At 36.7% G+C, this 8,097-nt stretch overlaps 1 non-coding gene across 1 annotated transcript; it reads left to right on the top strand.

The window, feature by feature from the left end:
• Positions 1–7,481: 7,481 nt before the first annotated feature.
• LOC114088299 (U6 spliceosomal RNA) lies at positions 7,482–7,588 on the top strand. The gene has a single exon (XR_003581961.2). It is a non-coding gene; the product is annotated as a U6 spliceosomal RNA (small nuclear RNA).
• The last annotated feature ends 509 nt before the right edge of the window (positions 7,589–8,097 follow it).

The following is an 8,097-nucleotide window of genomic DNA, read 5'->3' as shown; positions in this document are numbered from 1 at the left end:
CTCCCGGGAATAGGGCGTATCCTGCTGCCTGAGTTCCCCTTGAGTTCTCACGGGATTCAGACAGTATATTTTTGGAGATAGAAGCCCAGTGGAGGTGGATTTGGGCAGAGAACGTGGATTTGGGCAGAGAACGTGGATTTGGGCAGAGAACGTGGATTTCCCCAGAACGTGATTGTAGACGGCTGGTGTGAGTTCGGGAATAAAGAGTTGCTGTTTGAATCTACAAGCTGTGTGGTGGCTCGTGATTGTGTGCCCAGCCAGACTGCGGCATTTGTGCCCAGCCAGACTGCGGCAGACAAGGTGTATTTTATAGTATATACTTTGAATAAAACTATTCTGTGAATGTCCTGGCATCTTAGAACATATTTCCTCTTGTTTTTTTATGATCTAAGAATTTTCCTTCTTTCTGGAGTTAAAAATTCTACCCTTGTTTCTTAACTTCACCTAAAGTTGAAATGACCTGGAATATAGTTTTTGGCTCGTATCATCTGAAAAATGTGACCATGGGCATTTTACATTTTTTTCTGGCTGCTGAGGATCTGAATTGCCTTCTTGATGTTAAGGAGTCTCCCATTGCATAGCTACTAGTGGGAGGTCAGGAAACCTCGCGTTGTCCCCTGGCAGCAAAGTATGACTGGAGCTTGGGCAACAGGATATGTCTACATAGGAAGGGTGAATCTCAAACATGTGACACAGAGAGGAAGGGCCTGCAAGCCTGGAACAGGAACTGCCTCCAAGAGTAGTGATCCTGTGGAAATAGGCAAAGATTGACTGTGTTTGAGTGACCTCTGATCTCTGGTTTCTTATTTCTTCTTTCCTTTTTTTTCAGTTTAATTTGCAGTTGCTTTTTTTTAAACTTGGTTCTTTTTAGTTATATATGATAGTAGAATCTATTTTGATATATTTATACAAATGTGAAGTATATCTTATTCTAATTAGGATCCCAGTCTTATGGATGTACACAACGTTGAGATGCACATTGGTGTATTCATATAAGTACACAGGAAAGTTATGTCAGATTCATTCTACTATCTTTCCTGTTCCTATCCCCCACCCTTCCCTTCATTCTCTTCCTCTAATCCATTGAACTTCTATTCTCCCCACCCTCCTTGTTGTGGGTTAGCATCCACATGTTAGAGACTTTGGTTTGGGGGGGATTGGCTTATTTCACTTAGCATGATAGTCTCTAGATCCTTCCATTTACCTGACAAATGTCATTAATTCATTCTTCTTTATGTCTAACATTCCATTGTGTATATACACCACATTGTCTTTATCCATTCGTCTGTTGAGTGGCATCTAGGTTGGTTCTATAACTTAGCGATAGTGAATTGTACTGCTATAAACATTAATGTGGCTACATCACTGTAATATGCTGATTTTAACTTTTTTGGATATATACAGAGGAGTAGGATAGCTGGGTCAAATGGTGGTTTCATTCCAAGTTTTCTGAGAATGGTCATATTGCTTTCCATAGTGGTTGCACCAATTTGCAGTCCCACCAGCAATGTATAAGTGTACTCCTTTTCCCCACATCCTTGCCAACAGTTACTGTTACTGATGAACCATCCTGAATCTTATGCCTGTATCCTTTCAATAAATACCTTTTTTATTTAGACATCAGAGTTGATTTCTTTGGTACATAAGCAAAAATTGACAGGTCAAGAACTTAAACTAGTTGTAGGTACTTGAAGTCTCTGATCTTGACAAGCACAGTAGGAAAGCTACATTTCCCTTGATAGTCTGTCTTATTTTAAGAGAATAAGTCTCTCTGAGCTCTCTTAGTAGGAATGTTTACCAGGAGAATATAATTAGGTGGTTACTCTTATTTTTTCTTTCCCTGAGTCTTGAAACTCAAATAGAGAAGACCAATAATGCTCATGGGATACTCTAGTTCTCAATTTAGAAAATAATCTATACATTTGAAAAAAATAGATCATATTCAATGTACAGATAGTGTGCATTAATGTAGGATGGAGGCCATAGAGCAGAGTGACTTAAGCCAGGAGACCTGTAGGCCTGTCTCTTCGTTATTCTTCATTATTTTAGCTTGCTGTGTCAAGAACATTAGAACTTTTACAGCCAAACAAAAGATGTAACTGGCACAGTAGATCTTTAGGCAAACTAAAACTCAATTTACAGAAAATGAGATTAAATTTATAAATTAAAAATTAATGGTGCAGTGCTTCATTTCTAAAAAGAAAGAGAAACCAGGTAATGGTTTTCCAAACTGAATCCTGCTAAGATTTGGGGTTAGGTTTCAGGGGCAGCTTGTGGGTATGGGTGGGAGGTTGGATTTGCAGCAGTTTCAGGTCAACCCCGCAATTTCAAACTGGGCAGTTTTTCATATTGTACTACATGTAGATACAAGAGTTCTTCATAAGGCTTTAGAAATTACAAAACTAATGGATTGGGTGATTACTAAGGGTAGTTCCATGTTGTAGTGTCACAAATCAGTATTAGAGAAGCATTCACAATGACATGCCTTCAACTACTTTTGTGGGTCTGGTGGGGATTGAACACAGGTCTTCACACACCTGCTACACAATCCTTAAACTACAAATTATTTCCATTCTGTCTATTGTCCTCTCTACTCTGCTTATGCATGGAAAATCCTTACTTTCAGAAGTTCCAAGACATGTCTTCACCATATTCACATCTATCTTGTGGAGCATGAGGCTTTAGGTTGTATGCTTTCTGAATATAATCATACATTTAAAAGGGAATTTCAAAAAATACATTTAAATCCATTATTGTGCAATAGTTACAAAGCACACTCAAGTGCTTGGTGATAAGTTGGCACTTTCCCAAACCTGGAACAGGAGGACTCACACCTGTAGGACACAGACATTGGATTGGAAGCCATTCTCGTCTGACCTGATGTCATTAGCTGCCTTTCCTCCTGCCTCTGGACTCACTCACTGCCTCCCAGCCCCAACACTAAGGAGGAACAGTATAGCATGAAGGGAGAAAAGTAGAGAACTCAAAATAACATTAAGATGCCTAAAAATAGAAAGTTTTGAAATGTATTTTCTACCAAACACAAATTTCTAATTCTGCATGTTTCATTGGATATGCTTATTACAAATTCTCATGCCTTGGTACAGTTGTTAGAGAGCAGTTGCCCCATAGCCATTTTTTTTTTTTAAATTGAAAGTCAGTGCATCTTTGACCACACATACTCTGGGTTTTGCTTTAGTGCAGTCTCCCTCAAGCCGACTTCACTTCTCATGATGAATACTTCAGCTATGTGGTCCTTAGTCTTGATGCAAACCCTTCTAGTAGAATTTATCTTGCTTCCTTGTGGGTCTTGGTCATCTTCTCTAGGCTGCACGTTCTCTGAAGGTAGGGACTATGCTACCAGCACTTCTACAACATCTAGCACAGGGTTGCCCAGTACCTACACTACAGCATGTATAGTATATGTGCTTCATACTTGCTGAATATTTGCTTCTTCCATCTCTAATTTCCAGAAACCCACACTGGAAATAAAAAAACAAGGTTAGGACTAGGCCTTCCACATATTATACAGTCTCTGACATTTGTTAATTGTTTTTGTTGTGTTCAATGCCAAATGTCATTGTCTTCGTTGAAAACATTAGAAAATGAGGTTTGGTGTCAGCTATGGAAAGACCTCTGTGTTAGTTTCTGCATGGTGATGTTCAACCTTTCTTCAAATGTACCAGACAGCACATTCTTTGCTTTGTATTCTCCCCTTTAAGGACTCAAAACAAAACAAACAAAACCCCTTAGACTGATTATCTGTTTCCTGGTCCTCTCATGACATAGAGGAGCCACCTGAGTTCTGGAGAAGGTAAATGACTTATGTCAGATCACACAGAGAAGATAGACGAACAAGGACTTCAATCCAGATCTAGTGACTTAACTTTTCTTTCCCTCTGCTGAAGCCTATAGAGAATTTTTGGCTCAGGGTTCTTTCAAAAGTATTTCACAGGTAATGCTAATTGGTTGTTCTCCGGGGACAATCTAGTTGGCTGAGCATCATTAGCTAGGTCCTGGTGCAGAAGGCTGAGTTTAGCCAGTGTCTTAATTAATATATATCATACTAGTTGCACTTTAGTTTTACACATTAATTTTTTAAAATTTTATTGTGTGGTTAGCCCAAGAGGAAAACCTCTTTCTCCTCCTTCTGTTGGGATATAATAAAGAGCAAAGAACACTTTCTAAGTTAAAGGAAACCATGGAAATATGTCCCCAAAGAGATTTTATAGGACCTGATTCATGACCCACATGTGCCTCTTTTAATCCTGAGTCATAGTTAATAGATATTAATGTTTCAATTTTTAAAAACCAGAAACACTTTTGTATTTTTATTTAAAATGTTTTACTTTAAATGCTCACTTCTCTAATTTTTTTATCTACATTTTTTTTTTTAAAGCAGCTATTGCCTGTGGAGAAATTTAGTATGGGCCAGGGAGTGCAGAGAATAGTATTATATTTCAGTATTGATGCTCTTTGAATGTGACAGGATCCCTTAGTTAATCTTTTTTTTTTTCATTTAATTTTTGAGGAAAAAAAGAAAGTAATCACTCTAAAAATCTAAGCTTATCAGTTTCTTACCATACCCTGAAGGTTTCCATTAAGTCCAGGATCAATTGGGGCAGCCACTTCATGATTTGTGCACTATATTTGAGTTTTACAAGGAGGCAAGAGAAGCTGTCGTTTGATTTTATTAAAGCAGTATCTTTATTCACTTAGCAGCTAACCTAACAATGTGATTTTCATCAATTTAGGATGAACAGTACTTATCTGCACTGGTTCTCAGTGATGTATGTTACTTGGAGTTAGTTCATGAGGGGATAGAGAATGGGACTTGGACTTTCTAGGATATACAAATCCTAAACCTCAGATTACTATTGCCTTGGCCACAATTTATTGGAACCAACTACCAATTCCACCAAGGCAGTGGTTATATCTGTTTTGTTCTTTCATGTTAAGCTTATACCTAGAATAGCGTGTGACCAAGAGTACAGTGTACATTCAATAGAATCATACTGATGGACATTCTCATCTGAAATATATTTTCCTTTCCCCTGTACCTGGACAAAATTTAACCAATTTTGAGGTTCAGTTTTAATCCTTCTTTTGTGAAGGATTCCACATGCAGTACAGATATTTGCTCCTAGTGAATTCATCTTTTTCTGAACTCAACTAGTAATACCTCAAGTCATATTTTAGGCACTTCTTGTAAGTTTGGTTGATTTACTATTCAATTCTTGTATTTATATTAAACTTTACAGGCTGTTTGTTTTATTTCAACATCACATAGCACTTTCCCCCTAGCACACAATTTCTTGGCAAATGGAAAGATCAATAAAATGTTTGGTGGTGATGTTTTTCATCCATCTGTAAAGTCACTCTTCAAATATTCACCCAGTGATTGTATTCTAAGTAAGTATCAGCTTAGTTTCTTTTTTAATTGCTCAGATTTATTTAAGAAACTCTGTAAAAAATAACCAAAGCATGGTTTTTCACCATGAAGAATCTCTGGTTAAACCTTCTGAGTTAAAATGCAGTGGTTTCAGAATTTTCCTTACTAGCACCTTTCTTATGTAATGAAGATGCAAAGTAGAATGGAGCCCCCATTTGTGCACAAGTAGGCAATGAGGTAATTCTCAGTTAGCAACAACAACAGTAAGAAAAAAACAAAGTGAATCACCCTTGCCAAGTACGAAGAGATTACAGATTCCCATGAAGACAAAGGGAGTACTAAATATAGATGTATCCCATTGAGCTCTTGCATTAGAAAGAAGAGAAAACAATTTTTGCATGAGCAAGAGGGAATTAAGCATGGGTACAAGGTTGCCAAGCCAAGATACTTGTATACAGCCTTGTTTTCCGTGATCAGTCTTCCTGACAGAATCCTGTCTTCTTTCTCATATATTTTCAAGCTACTGTAGGCTATTTTGGGAAAATACTTTCACAAAATATCTAAACCTTATGTTTGCGGACAGGCTACAAAGTCTAGGTTCTAAGAGATTTTTATCTCACACAAGAATTTTCAATCTAACTGGCACCTCTGCTTCTCATGAATCCTGAAGAACAGATGGACTTGTGAACCCAATTTTGACTGAGATTAAATTCAGCCTTACGAATCATTTTTAAAGTTTCCTATCAACATTCCACAGGTTTCTGATGTTTTTGTTTGAGGAGATGGCTTCCCTCAGGAAAAACTGAAAGAGAAAATCACAAAGGTGAGAATCTGCTTTGGATAAAGAGGCTCCACCAAATGAATTCAGTCTCTTATTAAAAATGATAATGAACACTAAGAATGTCATGGTACAATAAAACACTACACAGAAGATGGTAATGTTTTCACTGGTATTAGTAGGTTTCCTGAGAACGCAAAGCTAAATGCATGTTGACCATCTTGCTCTAATGAGCATCCTACTTATGTATTCCTACTTATGGCTTTCTGCTTATGTCAAGGGGTAGTGGTTCCTTCGTTCTTAGCCAAGAAATGTTGGTTAGTCAGATCTCAGCAGTCAAATCCAGTAGGGTTTCTCCATTGTATGAAAACACAACTGACATGTACTCTGTAGCACTCAAGGTATCAGGATCTGAGTTATGATTCTTTACTATCAATTGACACTGAGAAATTACGGGACAAAAAGTTTTTATGGAGGGCTGGGTTTGTGGCTCAGTGGTAGAGCACTTGCCTAGCATGTGTGAGGCACTAGGTTCAATTCTTAGCACTGCATACAAATAAATAAAATAAAGGTCTATTGACCACTAAGCAATATTTAAAAAAAAATATTTTTATGGAAATATTTTGTTCCTAAATGTTGAAACCCAGCTACTAATTTTTCCCAGGTCTTATGACTGACCTGACCATTCATTTGTAGTTCCTTTTAAAAATACCAATCATTTGATTTATTTAGATCTCAGTATAGCTGCTTGGGGAAGTTGACAAGTGAATCTTATTAGACTAATATCTAGTATTGTTCTTTCATATATGCACATAAATCCACTTTCATAAATCTTGGAGACTTGAAAAAACTGTATGGTAAAATTATATATATATATATATATATATATATATATATATATATATATATATATTTTTTTTTTTTTTTTTTTTTTTTTTTTTTTTACCTGGAAGCAACCCTAGAGAACATTCAGTACCATCATTCCATTTTATAATTAACAGTTTATAATGTCATCCCTTGGTATTCCTAGGAGATTGTTCTGGAACCCCTTCCTCCCATGGATATCAAGGTGCTCCACTCTTTATATGAAATGGAACCCTCGTTTGTGCACAAATAGGCAATGAGGTAATTCTCCAGTTAGCAACAACACAACGGTAAGAAAAAAACAAAGTGAATCATCCTTATAACCGATATACAGCCTCCCACACACTTTAAATCATGTTTAGATTACAATATCTAATAAATCATTTTTAGATTACTTATAATATCTAATGCAATGTAAGAACCATGTAAAGAGTTGTTAGATACTGAGTGCTTGCTTTGACAGCACATATACTAAAATTGGAACAATACAGAGAAGATTAGTATGGCCCTTGAACAAGGATGACATGCACATTCGCGAAGGGTTCCATAATTAAAAAAATTTTAAAAAATATAAATAGTTGTTATACTGAATTATTTGGAGAATAATAAAAAGGAATGCCTGTACATGGTCAATATAGATGAATTTTTTTCTGAATATTTTCTATCCATGGTTAAGTCCAGGGATACAGAACTTGCAGATATGGGAGACTGACTATTTATGTAACAATTTCAGGTCATATTTTTATTTACAGTATTTCATTTGAGGTAGATGGAGAAGATGTAATTCTCATTTTGTACCAAGAAAGTATATTTAGGCTTCATGGTCTTAAAAACAACTGGAAGACCACAGATTAGTGTCAGATCTAACTTTAGAACCAGGGTCTTTTGCCCTGTAGGCCAATTCTCTTCCTACAGATACATTGCCCCTCTTGTACCCAGTAAAATACATCTCTGGCCTTTAGCTCAAAGACCAGATTACAGCCAATCCACCTACTTATCCTCGGGCTCTGTGTCAGAGTTTCCAACTTGTGAAAGCTTAATATCCCACGCTGAAGAAAAATAT

The sequence above is a fragment of the Marmota flaviventris genome, chromosome 2 (assembly GCF_047511675.1).
Source record: "Marmota flaviventris isolate mMarFla1 chromosome 2, mMarFla1.hap1, whole genome shotgun sequence".
NCBI classification, from domain to species: Eukaryota; Metazoa; Chordata; class Mammalia; order Rodentia; family Sciuridae; genus Marmota; species Marmota flaviventris.
The sequence above is the reverse complement of the archived record's forward strand: the minus strand, read 5'-3'. Positions and strand labels throughout refer to the sequence as shown.